At 39.9% G+C, this 25,204-nt stretch overlaps 1 protein-coding gene and 1 long non-coding RNA gene across 2 annotated transcripts in view; both read right to left on the bottom strand.

Annotated features, from left to right (window-relative positions):
• The window catches only part of XKR6 (XK related 6), a 310,197-nt gene that overhangs the window by 192,688 nt on the left and 92,305 nt on the right, over positions 1-25,204 (bottom strand). The gene's annotated exons all lie outside the window — the stretch shown is intronic.
• Positions 12,831-25,204, bottom strand: part of LOC103541536 (uncharacterized) — a 50,991-nt gene continuing 38,617 nt past the window's right edge. Inside the window, exons 2-4 of the long non-coding RNA XR_011537709.1 lie at positions 19,520-19,632; positions 17,297-17,446; positions 12,831-14,981 (exon numbers count right to left, since the gene is read on the bottom strand). This is a non-coding gene — a long non-coding RNA (uncharacterized lncRNA). The remainder of the gene's footprint in view (positions 14,982-17,296; positions 17,447-19,519; positions 19,633-25,204) is intronic.

The raw sequence follows: 25,204 nt of genomic DNA on the forward strand, positions 1-25,204 counted from the left end.
CATCATAGATGCTGGCTAAGTATCTGTTGAGCAAAATAGAGTAATTGTGCAAACAGCTACTGTGGACTTTGTACACGGAATGCTTTGAGCTTGAGACGTTCTCTAAGTTTTGGGTGATTAGGTGGGACTCTGGCTGCAAAGATCTGTATCCTCTCGAAGCCATAACATGAGGGACACTGTGCTGGAGGGCGGGGACATGATGGGTGATAAAATATAGGAGGAGAAATTGCTTAGTTCACAAATTTGCCAAGAGCTGGCCATGGTCCTGCCCTGCAAAGATTAGCAAGAAGACTGGAAAGAGGTCCAAAGAAAAGCTCTTCCTCCTGGATGGTGATCAAGAAGCTCATTTTGCTCTGCTTCTGGAGGAACCTCAGCCAGAAAAGAACTCAAAATCCCTTTCAACCTCTTTCAATTTTTCTGGCCTGCAATAATGAATAAATTGGTGTTTCATCATGGAATGTCAGAGCTGAAAGGTGACTGAAGACCACACAATCCAGCCAGTCGCTTCCTCGTCATACAGGAGGCAGTTCGGGGCAAGGAGACTTTGGGCGGCTGGCCCCAGAGCTCTCAGCACAGGGAGACCCGGCCTGGCTGCTTGACTGCCCATCCTACAGCCTCTGAATGCCCACAGTGGCCAACTCTGCTGCACAGTCTGCCACCCCAGCATTCTCGCCCACCGTTTATCTCAAGTCAAAGCCTCAACCATGGCACAAAGATGGTTATACAAGAAAAACTTCTCTGGCATAAAATTCAGTGCCTCCTTTGCTCTCTGAGCTCTACCACGGGCTGGGTTTCACCCTGTGGGCACTTAATCCCCTCTCACAGACTCTTGGCCCCTTAGTTATAACAGAGATTTTTGGTAACAAGATCTTTTTCTCTTCTTCTTCTCCTTCCTGAAATTACCTAAGATGTGTTCAAATCTGGTTTAAGCATTTTATACATGAAAATTATTTTTAAAATAATGTAGTAAATACTTCAGGCCACATCTGTCTCGCCCTTTTTTGACTTCTTATAAATAATAAGTGTATTATCTGTAACATAAAATTTGGCACTTTATACTTCAGTGTCTTCATATTATCGACTTTTTGGGGTGGCATATGTAACATCTCTCAAGGTGATCATGGGACCTTGAACATAGGAAGGGACCTCTCCTTGGAACCCTCTGCCTCCTGTCACTAACCCTCAAACATCCTCCTTCAAATCACCTGGTGCAGTGAACAGAGTTGGGGATGGTGGGACCAACATTAACAGAGTAGCTACCACCTGCCAGACACTAGACTTACATTACCATGCCTACTCCTTCTCACAGCCCTGTGAAGCATTGGCAGCACCACCATCATCACCATCATCATCACCATCATTTCTGAGGCTCTGAGATGCTAAGTTCCTGCCCAAAGCCAAGGCCTGTCTGTACCTTCCCTCTCACTTCCTGGGGGCGGGCTGGCTGCTTCATAAAAATGAAGGATGCTACTCATGCGTCGGACACCAAAAAACATAGGTTGACTTGTAGGCAAATTTCCTTACAAAATCTCTAATGAGACAACTCCAGGCTAGAGAAATAGGAATGTATTACTCAAAGTTAACTAAAGAGTATAGTCCAAGCTTGTAGAGAGACACTAAGCTGACCATTTGTAGTTTGACTTTCTTTTCCCAAGATGCAAATACTAATTAGCAAGGTCTAGACCCCATTTAAAATGAGATTCTACTGTATGTCAAAGAGTAATGAATCTTGGTTAAAAAATATACACAAATGTAAGGTATTACATGGCTAACTTGTAATTACATTGTATCTTCTAATGTATTCTGTGTATTCTATATATTCTTCAAACATATTACATTTGTAAATATATTTTATCTTCTAATTAAAAAAAAATCCACTTGGCCTTAGTGTAGTGACACCTAAGTTAAGCATGAGAATCAGCCATGGGACTCAGAAACAAGCATGGGCACATCAGATAACCGCCAGCTCACGAGGTTGGCACTTTCAGAAAACCTCGGCCATTTGGCAGGGGGCTCGTTGTTCTGAATCCCCTTCCCCATGAAAGCTAGAGCAGCACTGCACCCTTCATTGTTAACAGACAGTAATGGGTATGACAAAACACACCTACTATACTAATAACATTTAACGCTCAAAGCAAGCGCACACACACAAATCACAAGCAACTTGGCTCTGCTCCTTTCTAAGTCTGCGGACTCACGTAAGGTTTTCTGTTTTGTTTTGTTTTTAAATTTCTGATTCAGTGGCTCTGGGGTGTGACCCAGGTATTGGTAACTTTTAAAAGCTCTAACAGACAATTCTGGTGTACACATATTGTTAAGACTAGATCACATTTAATTAGTGGTTGTATTTTCCTCAAAACACTTGCTGTCAATTCTTAATTCCAGTATCCTCCAATTAAGTCTACAAATAAAACTAACTTTAACAGTCATTTTATTTCAGGACTGGGAAGACATTTTCAAGCATAAAAGCAGAAGAAAGCATAAAACAAAAGGTTGAAAAATTTGACTAGGTAAAAGTGTAAAACTTTCCGAATGCCAAAAAATACTGTAAAGAAAGTTAAAGAACAAATAAGGGAAAACACCTGTGCAAGCGACAAAAATTAACATCTTAATATAGACAGAGCTTTCAGGCACTATTAAAAAACAAAAACAAACAAAACAAAACAAAACTCCAAGAGATAAATGAGCCAAGGACCTAAGAGGAATTTCACAAAAGCACAGAAAGCAGTATAAGAAATTCAGTCTCACTGGAGATCAAATATATGCAAACTAAAAATAAGCGATATCATTTTAAACTGTCAAAGAGGCAGGTTAAAACAATACCCCAAACAGCCAGAGAGCACTGTTGGTTAAGGGTATAAAGTGGATCAACCATTCTGGAACAAGTTTTGTTGGTATTTATCAAAAAGCATCATTCATCCAAAAACATATGTTTTTAATTTTTTAATTTAATTTAACTTTTGGTGAGGAAGATTGGCCCTGAGCATACCAATCTTCCTCCACAGCATGGCCTGATGAGCGGTGTATAGGTTCACACCCGGGATCCAAACCCTGGATCTGAACCCACCAACCCCAGGCTGCCAAAGTGGAGTGCATAAACTTAACCACTACACCACCGGGCCGGCCCACCAAAATATTTTAAATGTATCTTTTGAGTTGGTAATTCCACTTTTCAGTATTTATCCTCAGGGAAGAATCAGAGATGTGTACAAAGATTAGATTTAGCACAAGGATGCTCCCCTTCAGCATAACGCATTAAACAATAGGAAACACACTAAATGTTCATCAACAGGGATGAATGAAGAGACTAGAACATATCCATGTGATGGAACAGTAGCCAAAAAACCAAAAAACCCTCAAATAATCTTTCAAAATTTGGGAAAACATTCATTCTAATACTCTTACGTGAAAGAGTAGGTCACAAAACTTTAACAGTTAAAAAAAGAAAACTTTAGTAGTATTATCATCACAGTTTGTTAAAACATGTTCATGAATGATACTCACCGAAGTGGCAACAATAGCCATCAGCAAGTGATAGGAGTATAGTGATTTTTTTCTTTATACTTTCCTTTAATTTCCAAAATTTTTGCAGCGAACATTTATAACAAGACACTGTTAGAACACTGCAAAGTCAAGCTGAATAGGACATGAAGTGAATCAAATCTTTCTGTGCTACCATTGGCTCACTTAGCAGCGAATGACTGAGAGAGACAGTGTGGAAGGGGAAGGAAGATGGGCCAACACCAATAATCAAGCAGCCCTTTCCTGGAAAAAAGTAATTGTGAAAGTAAAGGGCCGTATGAAATTCCCTTTGCCTCACATCTCATGGACCCAGGGCCAGCTGGGCCTCCTCTCGCCAGCTGGGGCCCAGGACCCAGGCTGGCAAATGCCACACTGGATTTCCAGGCTCAAGTCTTTATCTTTGTTTGACAGTATTTCACTATTTCTCGGCATTTACCACATGAAGAATATGCATAATCAAGAGCTCACTAAAAGTTACCCAAAGACCAAATTAAAATCTAGCTGGAATAAAGACACTGTGTTTCCTGTTGGCAAATTTTGATGAGATTTAATGCACTTGCATAGGATCTGCACGCCCTTTGTACCATGTGACAGGAAGGGTGCTTCATAAACCAATGCCACAGAGCTCTCAAGTTCTAGCTTCATCTGGAAGATGGAAGGCAGCCTCTAGTCGAGACAAATTCAATTTTTCCAAAGATCGTCAGGTAAGTTTGTCACCACAGGACATTCACCATCTGCTATGTCTTCTTGTTGTCTACAAATGGCAAGTCTAAGAACGCTCATGGAACCATTGTATCTCCTTAGTCCATTAGGTTTTGCTTATAAGACCTCAGGAGACATCATCACAAATAATAGTAACAATATTAATAATAAAAAAAGTATGTGTGTATTACTCTATTGCGTTTCCCAAAATATCATTTTAGCTCCACCTCCGTGTTCCCCACTTCTACATTCATGATGCAACCAGCAAATTAGAACTAGTGAGATAAAAACACTCCATGAGGACTTAGAAAACTTGAGTTGCAGCATGACGTTATGCAATCTACCTCTTGGCACCTGTTTTATTATGTGTAAAAAGAGGCAACATCAGCACTGCTCAACTCACAGGGTAGATATAAAGTTTCCACGAAAAAAAATGCCTGTGAAAGGTCTTGAGCTAGAGCCTTGCTATTCCATGTCATCTGTGGACCAGTGGTACTGGCTTCACCCATGAGCTGGAGAGAAAAGCTGAATCCCAAGCCTCAGTCCAGAAATCCTGAATCTGAAATCTGCGACTGAACTAGGTGGGCCTCCGGGTAATTCACACCCACGCTCACACTCACACACACACACTTTGAGAAGGACTGAGTTGGAGCGTTATTTCTGAGAGCTGGCATGAGAGGGAAAGGAGCAGGTGGAGAGGAAGAACATGAGGTCCTGTTTTACCAGTTTGGGTTTTTCCTGATGCTATGAGTGCTATGTGTACTTGTCACTCTTAGAACACTATGTGTCAGAAAGCATACGGTACAACTGTATTTCAGCAATTTCATAAGTAGAGGACAGAGATTCTGTCTCCATGCAAATCCTCAAGCTATGTACAGGTTAGGATTTCATGGTCATGCATGTTTGTACTATGTTCCTTTTCAATTAAATATTCCTTACAGAAAAGTTCAAGATGTCTCTTTTAGAGTATTTGAAGGATTTATTTATTGTTTTCATAAGTGAGAAAAATCACTCAGAAATCCCGCTTCCTTAAATTTTAGTCTATTTGCATTGTCAGAGGAATAAAGAGTTTTGTTTTTTGTCTTTCTTTCTTTTGAATCTTAAGCATTTGCATTGTTTGTGTTAATCTGTATTGAGAAATACAAATTCCTTGTTTCAAAAGTTGTTTTTAAGTAGACTTTCTGGCCTTAGAACTTTCTGGAATATTCATGCATAGAAATATTTTAAATTATTATTAGTTTCTGAATTCAGTCCACAGATGTGTAACCTAGAAAGTGGCAGTCGTCAGAACTTTATTTATTGATGTGGAGAAAATCCGAGTACGCACTGAGGGCTTCCCCACTCTGCCCTGAGCCCAGGGGAGCCTGCCAAAGCCCTGAGGTGGCCGTGTTGTTGCCCCCTATTTCTGCCCTCCTTCTGGCCAAAGACCACACACTACACCCACCACCTCCCGTGAATACGGGCTCCATATTGTAGCTCCTTCCCCACTCAGCAACCTCCCCCTCCTTCAGAGCTCTTCTCTTAGGCGGGGATGGCGGAGGGCCATCTCATCCAACCAAAAGCACTCCGAAAACAGCCAGCCCAGTGAGTCTGTCCAGTGACTTGTAACCCCGCACTCCAGCACAATGCCTCACCACAGCTCTTGCTCAGTAACAACCTATTGAACGTACTAATCCGCCAACATGTTTACAGCCAGTGTTTGTCATTAGCATGTCACCCTCCCATTGGGGGAATGTTTGGAGCAATGGTTTCAAGTGAATATGAAGAGAGAGAAAGAAGAGCTGGAGGTAGGGATGGTGCTGATGGACTGGACAGCCTGCCTGGAGGTCAGCTCAGCAGTCAGCTCCTCTAAGCTGCTTTTCCATAAGTCCTTGACTTCCTTCCATTCTTTAAATGCTCCAAGTTTCTTCACAACTCCCTATGTGGGAGCAGTGGGAGAGTCATTCATTCACTCATTCCACTATATATATATATAGACCCTGCTCTGAGTTTATATTGCAATGGAGGAGACAAATCTTTAATGTCAGGTTGTGAGAATTGCAAGGAGGAAATAAGGGAGATAATGAAAGAGATGCTACTTTAGACAGGTTATTAGAGAAGGTCCCTCTGATGAGGAGACACGTTAGCAGAGAGCTAAATGATGCAAGGGTGTGAGCCATGTGTGTACCTGGGGAGGAGCATTCTAAGCAAAGGGAACCGCAATTGCAAAGGCCCTGAGACAGAAGGAGTGAGAACACACCAAAGGGGCTGGCTGATCAGAAGAGGTGATATAGTTACAATTTTTAAGTAGCACTTTTTTTTTGTGAGGAAGATGGCCCTGAGCTAACATTTATTGCCAATCTTCCTCTTTTTGCTTGAGGAAGATTGTCCCTGAGCTAATGTCTGTGCCGGTCTTCCTCTATTTTGTATGTAGGACACTGCCACAGTATGACTTGATGAGCAGTGTGTAGGGGCCCTGCGAACCCCAGGCCACTGAAGCAGTGCCCGCGAACTCAACCACTATGCCACGGGGCTGGCCCCAAGTAGTGCTCATTTTTAAGAAGACAGAATAGAACTTATGACTTCAACCTAAGCCAAGTCTTCCACATAACAGGACACTGAGTCCTTAACTCTTTGAGTCCCATTCATTGTGTTTAGCGCACAGTGGTTTAATCTAGGAACCATCTAGAGATCTTGAGAATGAAAGTGGCTTGGGAGGACAGCATGGATGGAAGACCACCATCGGGTAATCCAATGAGACCTCTTCTAGAAGGCGCATTCCCCTGAAAAAGCTAAAATGGGTATCACTCACACTTAACTCTCGTAAAGACTCCCTACACTGAGAAACAGATCAGAATTTTGCCGTATGATTTTCAACTTCTCAGAAAAATGTGTTGTCTCCTTGATCTGCCTAATGAGAACAGTAAAACTTGGAATCAAAGCAGTTTCATGGGAGGAAGCTAGAAAGTTCCATTCTTAGTTTGGCTATATGTGCTAATCACCTTATATTCCAAAAGCTTCTGTTGGCATTGGCCTGGGAGTCAGTGCTCTGAGAGCTGCTTCATGAGCAGCAGGTGCTCCTGGTGATGCAGTGGCAGCACCCAGGAAGCGGAGAAGCCCCAGCTCCCTCACCTGCCCACAGGAGAGGTGCCCTCTCCCCTAACCCACCTTGCAATGAGCGTCACTGTGCAGATGTGAATAGAGAAGCTGTTGCTAAAGTGCTTTAAAAAGCACACACACACACACACACACACACACACTGCTCAAAGGTAAGGTCTTGCAGTACTAAATCCCGGTATTGTGTATTTCAGTTACAGGCATCCTGATTTTTTGAAATGTCCATAATTTATAGCAAGGAGATAATTGGTAAGTGCACATATTATACAGAAGGATAGTCACTGAAACTGAGTTTATAAGAATGAAAAACCATAAAGAACCTGAATAATGAGAATTGTAAACCACTGAACATCCAGCAATAGGGAGCCGGTTACATCCGCACAGAGCAGCCATTACAAAGGATGCTGTCAGCACTGATAATGTGTGCTGCTTGCTGCTGAGCACAAGGAAGTCTAAACTGGCGATGATCAGCCTATTAACAGGAGTGAGACAGTGAATTTTGCTATTTTTCTGTGCCATTTGAAATTTTTATGAATCATATCCTTTTTCTGAGAAAAAACGTTAACTGCATTTTGGAAAAACAGGTAGAGAGATGCAAGAGGAAATTATCCCTCACCACCTTCTTTTCTGTTCCTCACTTGCCAGAGATTACAAACTGAGAACCCACGAGAGCCGAGAAATCTTTGCCTTACTCAGTGGAAACTCCCATGGGGAGAAGCTCCAGAGGACAGCAGTGGCCTCTCCCGCCTGTGGAATCGAACCCTTACTCGCTAGCGTGACATTTGGGGTGTTCCATAATCTGTCTTGTTTTAATCACCCAGAAGTTCCAACCAGCTCCCGCTGGCCTGCTTCAGCTCATGGTGCTCCCTCAGCCTGGCCTGGCACCCTAACCCCCCTTATGAAACGTGGCCCATCCTTGAGGGCCCCATCTAAAAGGCCACTCATCCTGGTGGGAGCTCTGCACTCTTCGAGTGTCATATTCTGCCATGCTGTCTTATGGCCATGCCTTCCACCACAAACAATGTCATGGAGATGCCATCTGGGCTGGGCCCTGGAAAAGAAAAATGTAGGCAGGAGGAATGTGCACAGCTGCGTTTAGATGCAGTGAGAGCTTCTCGTATAGGTTAAGAAAGGGCTGGAAAAGCAGTAAACATTGTTGGAAATTTTTCAGTATTTTATATTTTCTCTTCCTTAAGATAAACCTGTTGGTCAGCTCCAACTTACACGGACAAATCTCACTTTCCCAACGAGGACTCCTCTGATGTCCCTATTTAAAAACTGAGACCCGCTCCTCCCTCCCATCCCCACGTCCTGAGCACACTCGCTCTGCTCTTCACCATCTTCTCCAGGATGGCAATTTACTTATTGTGTGTTTCCCTCTGCTGGGACGTAGACTCCATGCTTTGTGTGTTCGGTTTCCCAAGAGGTCAGAACAGCACCCGGAACAGAGTAAGCCTCCTTCGATATGGTGCAGGAAGGAATAATTTAAACACCATGCCTGATTGTACCCTGCTTCTCAAGTTCCCCTACCCAGCAGCTTTTTGAGAAAATCACTTTGCCATGGACTGTCCTACTGAGAAAGGTGGGGAGAACTAGGAAGCAAGAACGGCGAGTGACAACTTCCAACTGTTGAGAAACGTCGTCTTCATTCATTCAGCAAGGGCTAAGGAGACGAGAAACTGCCCACTCATAATTTGATGCCTACCTAGGCACCAGTGTAATCGTGTGCAAAAACCTTTCATCCGTGCAAATGCAGGTGTCCAGCAACAAGAGGAAGACGAGCGTGCAGAGAGAACTGGAAGAGACAAGAGCCACTGCGCAGCGCTCAGCCCTGACCCGCTGTCATAAAAACGTACGGATACACCACCAACACCTGCACCCGGGCCAGGCCTTGCTGCACGTCAAGGACTTCTTGCCCCATCCCTGTGCCGCTTCGCTTCTATCACCTCTTTCTGATTCTTGCTCTGAATTTCCAGCCTGTAAGGTGGTCATCAACTTCACCTCCAACGGGGGCCAGAAAGCTCTCAGGGCCAGGAGACCAGGCTGGAAAGGTGACAGAAAAGGCTTTTACAGGGTCCTTTACTCCACTCGGAACAAATGTGTCATTTTTTGGGTCAAAATTTAGGACTTACGTATTATAAACAATACTGAGTACAAGATGGAATTCTAGGTCAGCTGCTGGTGGCAATTTTTTAGAGGAAATGGCAGCTACTGGATTAGCCCCACTTCTTAATCTCAATTTAAACAGATAAATCTAAAAAATAAGATCCAGAGGAAGGGGGAAACTACAATTTGCTCCAAGGATTTCCTGGAAAATTGTTATTAAAAAAATGCAAACAGGAATTTCTTATGCTGGTAGATGTGAAAAACAACGCTCCCCCATCTGGCCTAGACTTCCTAAAATCATCAAGAAACTCAGCTGCTCAGAAATCGAGCCGCGCCACCAGGCAGCTACAGCACAGAGAAGTCGGGCTGAATCCGGCCGAACAAGAACTGGTGGAAACGTGGACTGAGCTAACCGCGAACCACACATTCGCCTTCACTTGGCCTCACACTTAGAAGAATTCATTTCTGAAAGTGGGAAAACGGTCCTACAATCATGTGAATATTTTAATATTTTCTAGATGATTCCACAAATGAGGTTTTTAACATTGCATTGTAGCTCATTCTGCGATGTGGTTTTCTAAGGTCAAAATGGGGCCTGGAGGGGGCCACTGAGAGCCACTCAAGAGCTAAAGAAAATCCTCATTCCTAAGGGAAAACGTCTGAGGTATTAGTGACTAAAAATGTAACTTGGTTTGGAGCAAGACTGAGATACTGGAGAGAAAAAAACCAAATTCCCTGCTTATAAATGTGTCGGCAAAGATCCATAGTCAGAAACTTGGTGCTTTCTCTTCAAAACAAGAAATTGCAAATCTACCACAATTTCTGGTTATCATATTTTAGGTGAAATGATTTCAATCACTGTGTATCGATTTATAATCTTTTCTCTGCTACAAAATTGAGGCTGCTAAATGTATTTAATCCAAAATTATAATGGCAAAGTATTTCCTTCCAGTATTGAGAAATTTAAAGCCCTTGCTGATAGTTTTGTACCCGTGGGAAAGAATACACAACATGCAGCAAATGAAGTCCAAAATATCCCTCAAGCCAATTTCATTTTATTTAGTAATTTCATTCTTGCTTTCAAGTCCCAGTGAATACAGAGAGCAGGTGTCTGCCTCACTAATCACGGCCCTGGGTTTAATAATTCAAAGTTGAGTCTCCTCAGAAAAAGTCTCTAAGGAAAACACTTAATGTAGACTATGGCAAGCTTTCCCTAATGAGCAATTCAGTAGGAATTTTGCAACATCCCCGGAGGTAAAGGGAGGTGCTTGGAGTATTGTAAACCATGACTGGAGATCATCAACTTCCTCTAAACTCGCCCACAAGTATCCATTTAGCAAGGATACCAACCTTCATGTTCCAGACGCCAAAGCAAGAAACCTCAGTCTCTTTCTTGGAAATTAATCCCTTGACACATTTTATATATATCACTTAGCACAGTGGCTAGCAAATAAGTGGATGAGATATAAAAATTGGTATTGTATAGCTTAAATTTTTGTAAAAAAATGCCCTTTCATCGGGAATATGAAGGCAATCACTGAATTGATCCTTAGTTTCTCCTCTTCCAGGATCCTTTTGTCTAGTTCTTTAAAGCTAATTAACAAAAGTACAGTCGCACGTCGCTTAACGACAGGGACATGTTCTGAGAAATGCATCGTTGGGTGATCTCGTCATTCTGCGGACATCCTTGAGTGTATTTACACAAGCCTAGATGGTATAGCCTACTATATGCCCAGGTTCTCTGGTACTAATGTTATGGGACCACCATCATATATTCGGTCTGTCATTGACCAAAACGTCATTATGGGGCACATGACTACAGTCTAGTCGCACAAGACTATGCCATATAAAGTCAATCTTAAACTTGACATTAAAGATAAGCAGAAATGGAAATGAAACAAGTTCTAACAATTGCATCACTTCTGGTCATTTATTAGTGTAGAATTTTTTGCAGGTTGGTGACTATTTTGCAAGTTGAAAACTTATCTGTAAGGTAGTGTAGATGATTTCCTCAAAGTTGGTGTTGTAGTGGATCTTTGAATTATCTGAAGTTTCAGTTCATTTTCACACAGAACTGCTGGAAATCTGCTCGAGAGGTTTCCAGACAACCATTGGTTGAAACAAGATGATACTAGCCGTCCTTTTAACCGCTACCAGGCTAAGGCTTTTAAGACAATGACTCCCACCACATAGCAATGCTGAAGGAATTACCTCAACTTTCCCAAACTGTTCTCTGGCACCCTATTCAGTGTCCTGTGAGTTATGGGTTGTGGGATAAACAACTGGGACCTTAATATGCTAATATTGCACTGTTCCAAGAACCAGCAGCTCCCAGCCTTTTGATTTCACAGACCAATAAAAAATTTTAAAAATATCTTTAGAGAACTTAGGATGGCAAGCTTTTTTTTTTTTTAATCAAAAAAGGGCACACAGTAGAGCAAAGGACATAAAAGTCTAAAGGACATTTTTTTAAACTGAGAAAACTTTCTAAAGTCCCTACACTGTCCTTGTTTTTCTGTTTCCCATTTTGCCTCAGATGGGCACCCATCCTCTGCTGGCCATTCAGGAACTGTGGGGATAGACGTCTACCATCAAGCTTCTTTGACCCTGAGTTCAGGTCCATGGGGCACAGCTTACACACACTGACCCACACCACTGCTGATCCCAGACGAGCGTCTTTCTCTTCTCTTCCAACTACAGATCCCCCCAAACTCAATTTCTAACTTACTAACACTCTTAAACGGGACAGAAACAGATTGCAAACCACTAATTTAGACCATCACATTCACAGATCTTCTTGTTCATTTCCTTTCTTCTAACTCACCTGTATTTTATTTACCAAAAATGTAATTACTAAAAGCTCCTTCAGAGTACAAAGCTACTTTATTTGCACAAAGTTTGCTACACGCACAGAAAAGCTCAATTTGCATTTCCAGCCAGCTCAATCCCAAACACTTGGTAATTACAGCCAAAGGTCCAGAAACTCTTACTGAAGACGTGGACTCTGTTTACAATATTTTTATATGTGGAAAACAAACCCACACAGGCAGCTTCTACGAGTATCTGTACATTACATGAAAAGTAACGATAGGATATGCTGTAAAATTTTACTCAAAAAATTTAACTATTAGGTTTTAAATAATGAGACCACTTAAGTTTAATATTTATTAGAGCAAGAGTCAGAAAATTATTATATACAGTAGATACTCTTTTACACAAAACATATTTGCACGTGTTTCTGAAAACTAAGTGTAAAAAATTTTTAGAGTAATATCACATTTTGAAAATGTCAGGGAAATGACCCTGACATTACCAAATTAGGTAATGTTTTTTAAGGACGAGGTCGATTTTTTTTTTTTAAGTAAGAGATACCTGGAAATTCAATGTGGGTTCACGTAGGTTAACCTAAAATTTGGCCTTTTTTTTTTTTTTTGACAAATCTTACATTAAAAATCATATTGACATGATCACTTTTTCTGCACGATTTTTTTTATTGAAGTATTATTGATATACAACATTACGTTAGTTTCAGGTGTACAACATAGTGATTCGATATTTATATGATGAAATGATCACCACAATAAGTCTAGTTACCATCTGTCCCCCTATAAAGTGGCTATATTATTGACTATACTCCCTATGCTGCATATTACATCTCCATGGCATATTTATTTTATAATTGTCAGTTTGTAACTCTTCATCCCCTTCACCTGTTTCGCCCCAGCCCCCACGGGCCTCTCTGCACATGATCTGTTTTTACCAGCATCCAGGCGGGAACACATGGATCTCTTACTACCTCGTTAACTCAGGACCCCAGGAACCAGCAAGCTTACAGGAAGTGACTTCTGGTTCTTCTGATGCCTGAGGCATGATGAAGTTCACTCCTGGCCTCCAGAGAATGGAGCAGGGGAGAGGAAGAGTGGACAACCACACCTGGTAAGGCGCCCAGCACAGAGCAGATGTCCACTGGGGACTACTGTCAACACCACAGCTAAAAAGCTGTGTTGTAAATACAATGCTGTGAATTTTTACAGGCAACCCTTAGACAGCTAAGAGCCCGAAGTGTAGATCTATTCTATTTCCCCACCAGAACATGCAGGAAGGCAGATGGAAACGAAAGGACACGAGTGGACTCTTTCACAGTAAGGTGACTGAAAACCTCCCACTGCAGGCAAGACCAAACGTGACAATGGGAGGAAGAGGCCTGAACAGTGCGGCTGTAACTCTATCCTGACCTAAGAAAGGGCCCCAAACTTGGCATCATTTACATGAGCCGGGAAGGACATGCAATAAAATTACCTGGAAGGGTAAGCGGGATAGATTTCATAGGATTCTGACCAATTCTGGAATCCTATATGCTTGATGTTTTCCCCACATTGAAGTCAACAGTACAGGAAAAAAGAAGGACAGAGAACGAGTATCAGCGCAGAGGTACTTGGGCTCCTCTCTCAGGGCATGAAATTGTGAGGCTCATGTTGGAAAGATCGAGACACCACATTCCAAAAGGAAATACAAAATCACCTTCAAATCCAGAACACACGACGTCTACTTCTCAGTCAAGTTCAGTGACCCAGGCTCCCCTTCAGCAGGGGAGTAATCAGGAGCACACTGTACTGACAGAATGGTCTAGAGACTGGAGTGGTGTTCTTCTTACAGTAAAGGTACATTTTACGAGGTTATTTTATCTGTCTATAGGTCCAATTCACAAAAGACAGTCACATTATGGTCCATGTACAAAGGCAATGCAGTCTAACGTTTCCAGAACGTGCTGGGCTCAATCTGATGACGCTCTTCCATCTCTCCACTCAGTCCCAATTCTTGATTTTCCAAGGACGACCTTCTCAGTGAAGCTGTATTTTGCAGAAAAGTCCCAATGAGTGATTACAAGCAGGTGATCTGAGATTCCAAAACGAAGATGAGAGCTACTTGAAAGCAAACTTTTGTCAAAACATATTCCGAATAAGATAAATCAAACACATCCATTCTGTGTCAAAATATAAACTGAAGACAGCTTTCTCTAAACTTATAAATGGATTAATAAAATTCTGAAGTAATTATACATTTAGGAAACTTGAAAGGAATAAAGAACCAATTATCTGGGAATCTGAACAATCTTCTTGAAAACGTGCTACAAATTTCAGAGTCAAAAAATAACAGAATCCTAAATTTCCAGTCACTATGTTAATCTAAAGTACACATTTTACACCATGAATTTGATATCTTAAGACATGAGAAAAAGTCACAGTTAGGTAAAAAAAAAATTTATAATAATAAAAAATGTAGAAGAAATATGCTCATTTTTAAAAAGAAAACATTAACATTCAACTTGACTATGAAACAAACACCCCTAAACCAGCAGGCGCAGGTCTTACGAGGAGGGCAGTGCCACCCCTCAACGTCTCGGGCTCTGTTCTCAGCACCTGGACGCTGAGGGCCCTGTGCAGAGGATTTCTGCTCCATTACATGACAAAGCTCGGGACAGGAGCTTCAGTTCAATGTGTAAAGCAGTAAGCGTCCTTCGAGATTTGACGCTCCTTTCAGAGGCGAGAGAGAACCTGACAGAGAGCGACAACAAAGTCAGAGCAAGGTCAGAAGTAAAATGAAGATGATCTTTTCGATCAGGGCTTCCTGTGCTGATGATCAAGGGCAGTCCCCCTCCCTAAGAAACCACAGTCTTGTCGGGGAAAGGAGCTATAGCTTTCTTCAGATTTTCAAAATGGGGTTAAAACTTCCAAGATGCAAAGAGCCATTATCCTAGGCGTTCTCTGTGTGTCCCTATGCACTTATTGTACCCAAACTTAGAAAGATCTGTTCATCCCTGAGTAAACTGAGTCAGATTTCTGCATTCTCACAGTGATGTGCCAGACTATGAAGTGCAGTGACCCAAGAAGGTACAGATTTTCCATGAGATAAACACTAAAATGCTGCTATGGTACCACTGAGCCCAATGGCAAACAAATTCAAGGTTTTATTTAAAAGTTTTTAGAAAGCAACCATAAAATACTGATTACATTCATGCCATCAATTCCCTGCTATGCTCAGTCTTGTATGTTATTTTCTAAAGCTATGTAACAGGGACAAAAAACCCATTTTTATAATATTTTTCCTAGTATCTAAGATAAGTATTTTGAATTAAGTTCATCTTTGAGCCACATATCCATTTACAGCATACCAAAATAAAATCAAATTCATTGTTAGGAAATGCATTAATATTTCCCAAGATCACCTGCCACTATCCTTAAACTACTAGAGCAGGCTAGAGTGAATGCCTAAATTAACATGAGAATGCCCACTGTCACTTCCACACGCCTCCTCACAACCCTCAGTGCCCTCAGGTTAGCTATATAAGAGATCACCCCCGACCCTCCCCACCGCTTTTTATTCTTAGGCTCTTAAATCTTTCCCTCTCTTGGGTCTCTTTCATTTGTACTCAAAGTGTTAAGAATCTAAGAAGGTCTTTAAAATATTCATTCTAGTAGGAACCAAGTTTTTTCCTGCCTGTCTAAATCCTTCTGGGTATATCACATGCTGAGGTCCAGTCAACATCGTGGCTAGAACTGGCTAAGAGGAAACACCTCTATTGACAAAAGTATCACAAAAACAGCTTTTAAAAAGCCAGGTGTAATAGAAAAGCAGCTAAATAGGCAACAGATTTACATTGATATAACTTGATTTTTAAAAACCTATCTAATGTTTTAAATGTGCCACCTATTAAATATATATCAGCCTATTCCTCTTCAAACAAAGCAAAGTAAGAAGATTGGGGGGGGGGGCAGTTACAATATAGCCTATTTAGCTTTTAAAAGCCTTCTAATAGAAATGTTATGAAAATTTCTATTATACACCAATTTCGGTATTACTGGATAATCTACCAATAATAAACCTTAGAATAAACGAATACATTAACATTCTACCAAGCTATATTCAGTCTCTCTAGTTTCCTGAATTCTCCTCATCCTTTCCCTTTGATTCTTTTTCAAGTTGCTCTGAATATGGTCTTAAAAATCAGTCTTTCCCCAATTTTGGTCAAAAGAGTAGGGAGGCAGTCATATTTGACCATCAAAATAACAATCTGCCCCAGAACGTTCCAGTTTCCTAATCCCAGCAGGAACAGGCCAGAGAAAATGACAACCACTGATAATGGCGCCCCAGTGGCCCAGGGACTGTGTGACTCTCCTATGAAATACAGGTTCTCCACCCACTCCTATGGGCGAGAATCCCCTAGCTCACATTCTAGGTCTACATGAAAGTGGCCTATGGTTTCAGAATAGCGTGTTCAGGTACATGGAATATAGCCAACTTTCAATTTTTTAAGGGGAAATAATCTTTCCTGGAGATTAAAGTTTTGTTCCTTCTTTTCATTCATACCATCTACCTCTTGTCGATTTTACTTTCCACTAATTCATTCACCCAACAATAGGGAGGGGGGAGGATGTGAAACTAAACAGCTCTTTTTCCTCCTCATTAGCACCCTGTCCTACATAATAACATCTAATTGGAAAATTGGCAGCATTTTGCCACAAGTGTATGTGTATATAACTTGGTCGAATTTGCATTTTCTAACATAGACCATGCTCAGGTCATTTCCAGGTTGAAATTTTGTAATTACTACCTTTAGGATTGTCACTTCACGACTTTTTTTCTCTTCTCTCTTCCTGATGAATAATTACCTCTAATCTAAGTAAGCAACACTGCAAGGCAGATAGAAAGGAAAACAAGCTGACCAAACCGGCATGGGAGGATTACATAGGAGGACCACAAAAACCCCAAATCTTCAGAAGATAACTCTGTCTAGACTATGACACTAATACTGGTAGGAGAGAATTCGAAACATGCATGCCAACTTAGAAACACAAATTATTATACCTACTCTTTTATATACTTTTGATTAAGTCTACTGATTCACCTAGTAAGTCATTATGCATACAAAAACAATTTCCAAGGTTCCTAAATATTTCCAATATATTCAACTTAGGGATCCAAGATTCTGAACATGCCATCACCAAAAAAAATTGCAAACCTAAAAAACAAAAAGGAAAAAAAATTAAACAATGTCAAAATGAAAAGATTTTCTTAGAAAAGGTCAATATTTACTTTCATAATTTTCAAAATGACATTTTAAAGTTAATGTTTATTTTCTCATCTTACAGTTATAAGTTCTTAAGTCTAATATTAAAGTTTGCTTAAAAACAAGTTTACTTAACAATAAAATAAATATTAAACTATGCTCATACATATCACCTATTTAATATCTACTGGGTCAAAATATCTTCACATTTATAATTTCAGGCTTTAAATTAAAGTGGAATTGGTTCTGTATTTTCTTTTAAAAGCTGCCATTCTGGTGACAGAGAATCAGACACATAAATGAAATTACTGATTTTCTTCTTGTATAACTCATACTTTAGAAACTACATTTTTAGCCAATTAATAGTGGTTAAAAGTCTCTGCATTTCTATCACACCACCTTTCAGCACATGAAATAAGAAAGATGACATTCAAAGTTCTTATAACCTCCAAAAGAGTCAATCTAGATAGGCTTTATTTAAAAATGAAAAAATTTTCTTTGGCTAAATATAAGAAATGAGAATTTCTAAAAATAAAAACAATCAGTAATTGTCTCTCATTAAAACATTAATACACAAAAGTGAACCAAATGAACAATTCTACGACAGGCTTAAAAACCATGCTCTTTAAACCAGCCTATTTAATTAATTTTTCCATAGAAAAATCGAGGTCAGAGTTCACACTTCCAGAAGAATAAATGAACACATCAGGAGATACGGAAAACAAAGAAACAACCCATTGTACACTGTTTTTCTTTAGAACAGGTTAGGCTGGCTTATTTAAGTGTAAACTGAGATCCAGATATAAAATCATTGCCCTAAACAGCGCCTGGATTTACACAGCACATGAGTAAGTCTGTCAGCACAGAAAGTCACATACGAATAAAAACAGTATTTATAAGTTTAGGTCGTCTCAGTATCTGAGAAAATACTGTTTGTAAAATACTATCTGTAATACTCTTTGTAAGAAAATCCTATCTGTAGAGAAATGAGGTGTTGTATATAACTATAGCAACAACGACTCCCTGGAAGAAAACAGGAAAACAAGGAGGACTTTAAAACGAAACATTCCTGCGGATGCTGCCTTAGAATTTGCGCTCTGTTCTACCCTCCGGAATGGGATGACAATTTCAATTTCTCGGCATTTGTCAATTAAACAAATGCATAATTTAGGCTAAATATAAGTAAATTTGTGATACTGTATTTGCTATAATGCTGTCACAGGTAGTACAGGAAATGAAACACCATAAAGAACCACTTATTCTGAAAAAATGGCTTAGCATAAAATCTGAACTTGAGCGAAGAACCTATTGGAATTCTATTCCCCAGGGGAATTAAGCCTAGTAATTGACTTATAAACACACATAAACATATCAACATATTTAATGGAACAGAGCCGACTGGAATAAACCTAATAAACAGAAGCCTCCCCCACAAAAAAGTTTTACTATAATGAAAACAAACAATGCTATATTACCTTCAACTATAAAATATATTTTGAACTAAGACATATGTAATAATTAAAGCAGAATTAACTGACAACTAATAATAGGCAGTTCACATTTTAAAAGACTAAAAAAACACACATATAAAACATAAAAATTCTTTATGACAGAAAAAGAAAGTTGCGGCAAGAATTCTTACTTTCTAGTCTGAAAAACTTACTAAGTCCAGAGTCCCTTTTAAGAGCAAATTTTATCAGTTTTCAAAGGAAAAAAATTATTTCAATCCGAAAATTCCTAATGGCTCAGGTAGTTTCATATAATAAATATTTCGCTGCTAGTTAAGTACCTCACTTCAAAAAAAGTGGGTTTAAACAACTCTAAAAGGTTTAAGAAATATGTGGACTTATACAATTAATCCTTTTTTTAAACATGTGAGCCAGTTTAGTTAGGATATGACAGCAAGTAATACCTTTTGTTCACAACTTAAAATTTTTTTTTAATCTTAAAAAAGAAGGAATTGGGGTAGGAGAACAGACATGGAAAAACATGAAGGCCTCTCTTTTACTTAGGTTTTGCCATTACCATTCTGTTTGAAGTGGTTTCAGGACGAGGCGATCGCACACCTTCTAGTCAGAAATCAGATGGCCTCAAAACAACCTCATTTCAGTCTTAGGCCTCATGTCTTTCGCTTAGAGCTAAAAATAAAAATACATGTGAATGAACAAATGATCATGGAATGAAATCTCTAACATGACACTAAAATATAAAATATTTAAGCCATTTTTACCACAGAAAAATGCAAATGTACACATTGCTACCCAGAGCATCGCAATTCTATCTAGAATGGAAGGCAGCTCTTTTCCCCTCAGCTGCTGGGTATAAATAATAACAATGACAACTTAAATCCAAGGTGGGTCTACAAAGCTAGAGGAGTATATCAGTCATCTCCTAAGATTAGGAAATGTTCATTTTTTTTACAGAGTTAAATATAACAATATCATTAATGAATCCAATGACATTAGACAGCAACTTAGCTCTCTGTATGCACATAACCACAAGAAGGAAAGTGCAACGCTGATCCAGAACAATGGTCTAGCCTTGAGAAATGTATTTTTGTGTATTTAGAACTTTAGTTCCAACAGCAATTCTTGTAGTACATGAAAACTGACCTGCTTCTACAATCAAAGTAAGGCACCCAACAAATACTGAATGTTTCTAAGCGCTGGAAGTCAAATGTTGATATGAAAGACGGGTTCTGAACCTCAGTGAGTGGAGTCCTAGCCTTCTACTTCTTAATTTTTGTCCCAAGCCTGGGCTATGATGCTCAGGAGACAGAAAGTAAGGATTGCTGTCTCCACGAGACAGAGGAAGGCAGTATATATTATATAACAACAGTATGAGACTGCAGGATTGAAAACAAAATCCCCTGAGAAGCCTAAATCTTCTGCTGCACGTGACCTCCAGTCATCATTTGGTCTCTTTAGTGTGAAGCTTATGGTTTCAAAATCCTACGTTAATCCTGAAAATTAATTCTCCTTCATTTGGAGAGCACTGGTAGTTTCAATCCCAAATATAAATGTCTTAGACTATTTTGTAAGGTTATGTCAGCCAGGCACCTTAAAAAAAATCATTTAACATAAGAGTACTTCATTCAGTTGAAGCCATAATTTAAAATTCAGAAATTATGCTGCCAAAGTTACACTTAATGAACGGGCTCTAACTATAGTGTAATGAAGACAAGCATCTTACGAATTTTTTAAAAGTATTCATATACATTCATTAAATTAAAGAGAATTCATAAATTATCACTAGAGTCTATAACTAACATTATTGTTTAATGTTGTACATTTCTCTGCTGGATCTATATATACCAATAAAATCCTTTAATTTTGTGGGAATATGCTACAGTACCGAAAGACATGAAAATAGATGCATTTGATTCAATTTAAGCTCTATGTTTACCTTAAGTCAAGAATAGTAAACACATTTCTGACTTAGCTTATCTTCCATAATTTTTCATGTGAAGTCCAACTAAATTTAACATGTAGACAAATGTTACAAAGTTAAATGGCTTGACTCTGAAGTTTATAGGTCTCAGAACCATACTTTAAAGTAATAAACTGTAATTTACACTTAAATATTTAGAGGAAAGAAGAAAAGAACTGTGTTGAGTCATATCTGGGTTTTAGGTTATGGTTTGCCTCAAGTGAAAATATTAAAAACAAAATCAATAAGCTCTGAAAGCTCATTTCCCACTGATGTTCATAAGATGATTCTAAAAGTCAAATTTTAATCCAGGAGAACTGTACGCTGGTCTGACGCGGAAGCAGTCAATCTCCCTCCTTTACCACATACGTCATAGATCCCTGCTCTTCTCAGTTGCAATAAATTTCAGAGAAAACATAACTAATTGATAGCTACATTTTTTCTACGTTAAGCCTTAAACATCCACGTATCTGTAAATCTCAGGTTTATCCTGGGTCAACAAGGAGAACCTATCATCTAGCCCACAGTTCTTCTTGACTCACATTCGCTACCATTCTTTGGCAAAAACTAAAAGTAGCTGAGAGGTTTCATTTGCTTCTCCGAAACTCAGATCTTTCCCTTAAGTAACTGTTCTCCTCACCCATGCTACATTCACAGCTCATTTCCCCCTTCTTGCTGCCATCAGAGCATGTTTCATTACACAAGTTACAGTCCTATCGTTTTCCCTGAACCAATCCATCCAACCCAGAGGACGCAACAACAAATACTGCGACAATATCTTCAAATTCCACAGTTGTCACTACTTCCACTTTGGTGAAGGCCTTTAATGATAAAGGAAGGAGACTGGAATACGCGGAAGACGTGTTATAGCTCGTGAGGGCAGCGTGACGTTCTGCGAACCAGAAAACTCCATCTGTCACCTCAGGAACGTTACACTGAGGTCTCCCATTTAATAAGATCAATGAGTTCCAGTGAGTTAGTTATAAATTTCAACAAACCATAGAACCAAATTTCTATAAAAACAGTGTCTATTTACTGAAGAACATTCAGGGTAAAATACATGCTCATGAAAAGTGTTTCCCTAGTTTAGGCTGATACTCTTTTACAGAAAGGGTTAAGCCTCACGATACACTGGGGGCAAACCCGCTCCCAGTCCTTACAGACACTAAGACCTCCTTTCTGACATGTGTTCCTCTCATCTCATAATCCAAGCAAAAACCATAAGCATTCCTTTTTGTTTTCCTCAGAAGCAGTTTATTCCTCGGACTGTTGTGTCGTAGTACCATTCCTAATTTACATGGGAACCCTACAGCACCACACATGCAGCGTTCCCAACTCAACTCCATCTTGTTTTATCTAGATGGTATTATAAACACAATACGTTTATCAGTCATAAAATCTCAAACTTAAAGATTCTATGAAAAAAGAGAGTGCTCAAAAATGGTGTTGAGACAACAGTTAGCCATTTGGAAAACTTAAGGCTGCATCTCTACCTTCATCCCTTAAGCAAAAATAAATTCCAGATATACCACATTTAAAGTTAAATCATGAAACCATAAAAACATTTGAAGAAAACCTGGGTCAATTTTTTTTTTTGTATGAGGAAGACTGTCACTGAGCTAACATCTGTGCCAGTCTTCCTCTATTCTGTACGTGGGACGCCGCCACAGCATGGCTTGAGGAGGAGTGTGCAGGTCTGCGCCCAGAATCCGAGCCTGCGAACTCTGGGCCGCCAGAGCAGAACGTGCGAACTTAACTGCTGTGCCACAAGGCTGGCCTCTGAAACTTTTTAAAATAAATTTTGAAGCACAAGAAGGACTTTAATCATGACGTAAAATCTAGAAGCCAAAAAGGATACAACTGATTTTTTAAAAAGGCACAAAAACTCAATTATAAACAAAAAATAAACGATAAGGTGAGGAAAATATTTGCAGCAAATATTAATATGCACTGAGTTTTCACAAACTGCTAAGAAAACGACAAACAGCCCACTGAGAAATGGGTAGGGATTACCAGCCATCTCACTGGGCACCAACAACGACCTGTAAGCACAGGTAAATATCTTCAAACTCACCCAAAATTTAAGAAACGCAAATTCAAATGAGATGCTAACAGATGGATCATCATTTTCAAGAGTGTGGGGGACAGGGCACTGAAATATCCCATTGGGAGAGGTGTAAGCTGGTACTAAATTTTTGAAGAACCATGGCAATATCTATCCAAATTTAAAAACACACGTGCTTTTGACCCAGAAATCTGACTTCCAGGACTACGTCTGTCAGATTTCTTCTCACATGGAAGCAAAAATGTTTGCACAGGGAGACTATTTATAACAACAATACTACAGCAGGACTATTAAGATGCAAAAACTGAAAGAAAAAAATCTGGAAAAGAATCCTGATGTCTGTCAAAAGGAAGCTGGTTAAAAAAAATTACGTTCTATTTCATTTAGCTGTGGAAAGGTGTCCTAGGTGTATTATTAACTGCATAAATGACACTGCTGAACAGATATATAATGTCACTCGTTTTGAAAGTAATATTTTCTTAAAGGAGTACAAGAGATATGAGGAAGGAAGGAAGGAAATGAAAATTATGGAAAGTTACCCAAAAACTGTTAAAACATGAGAATCCCAGAAAGCACTTTTTATTTGTCACCTTATAATTTCTATAGTATATAATTTTTGTACTGTAAATAATTATTCTACAATTAAAATGTTTTTCTAGGATGCTTTTCTATTTCAGCATTTCAAAACACTATGGCTTGACATCTCGAAACAGAAAGGAACTTATAGCCTTGAATCGGGCCTCACGAGCCACCCTGTGAATGTGAGAATTTGTTTGAGGCCAGAACCAGAGAGGGGCTCGGCCATCACCACTGAGGTTAATGTCAGTGTGGCCTGGGCACTGTGCTTCTCGAACTTGGCCACGACTTGCTTCTTTCACTGTTTTTAAATCTGCACACCACATTGTGGCATACAAAGCACACTTTCACTCCTGACTCCTATAAGTAGGGGCATGTCACAAGGTTTTGAGTTTACTTTTAAGGACTTAACGGGCTATCCAATAGCTTGGTGTGTGCCACGGCTAGTCACCGTTTGTTTAACACACCCTCTGTCCAAGAGAGACAGCGCCAATGCAGTAAAACTGCGCTGTTACTACAGAATTCCCAGCGACCTTATACGCCAAACCCAGCTCCTTCAAAACTACGATCTCGCCATTTTATGGGACATCCACTGTTACAGACAGAACATGAAACTGGTCAGGCTTCCCCATAAAACATCACTGAAGAAAATGAGTCTTCCAGGTAGGAAACAAAGCAAAATGTGCTAAAAACTGTATTTGTCCATTTAAAAAATGATATTAACTCTACAATTTTCTCACATTTGCCCCAAATCAGCACTAACTGGAGATGGATTTCCTCAATTCTTCAGCAGAACGATAGGAGCGTGACTAGATTCTGGCACTTCCAGGAGCCCTCCCCCGCTACAGGTGACAAACAGGAATTTCAATGCATTGTTTCTGGGAGCCACAGAATGTTACCACGGGTACGTACACGATTTTGAACCTCTTCCATAAGCATTTTTCTTTAGATATTAAGCCACTATAACTGAAAGTGTTGTGGCACTTAGCAGCAGCTTAATTCACATTATCTCATTTTATTTGAGCCCTCACTAGCAGATTATACTTCCAAACCCTCTCTTTCTTCTCTAAGAATAAACAGGATCTTCTTTCCAGGGCTCTTTCTCTATCACATACTCCTGTAGACCCTTCCTCCACTAATTATTCCCTCATTCATTCACATCTTCAGTTTCTCTGTGAATGCCTCTTTTCCTTTTCCTACAGACACACTCAGATTTCCTGATGCTGAGACCAGCCCATGATCCATTTCCTTGAACGCATCACTGATTTTAGCTAATGTCCTTCCTCTTTTTCTTTACTGACAAACTGCCAAATTTGAAGAGTGATCTACATTTGTTCATCCACTCGAAAACACTTCCTGAAAACTGACTGCGTGCCAGGGCCTGGGTATACAAACTGACATGGCCCCTCCCCCAGGGAGCTTATGGTTCCATTACACAGATAACCAGATACGCTCACATGTTCAAAATTGTCACGAAGGAAAAACATCTGAGGCTACAAGAGAGCATCAACAGGGGGACATAATTTAGATTGGGCTGCATTCTCTACAACCTCAGCGTGTGCCCTCCTCTTTGTAGGCTAGGTGTTGCGGGGTGCACAGCTTGTGTGGTCTGACACAGCAGACGTGGTGGAGTCTCCTGG

This window comes from Equus przewalskii, chromosome 2, assembly GCF_037783145.1.
Source record: "Equus przewalskii isolate Varuska chromosome 2, EquPr2, whole genome shotgun sequence".
NCBI classification, from domain to species: domain Eukaryota; kingdom Metazoa; phylum Chordata; class Mammalia; order Perissodactyla; family Equidae; genus Equus; species Equus przewalskii.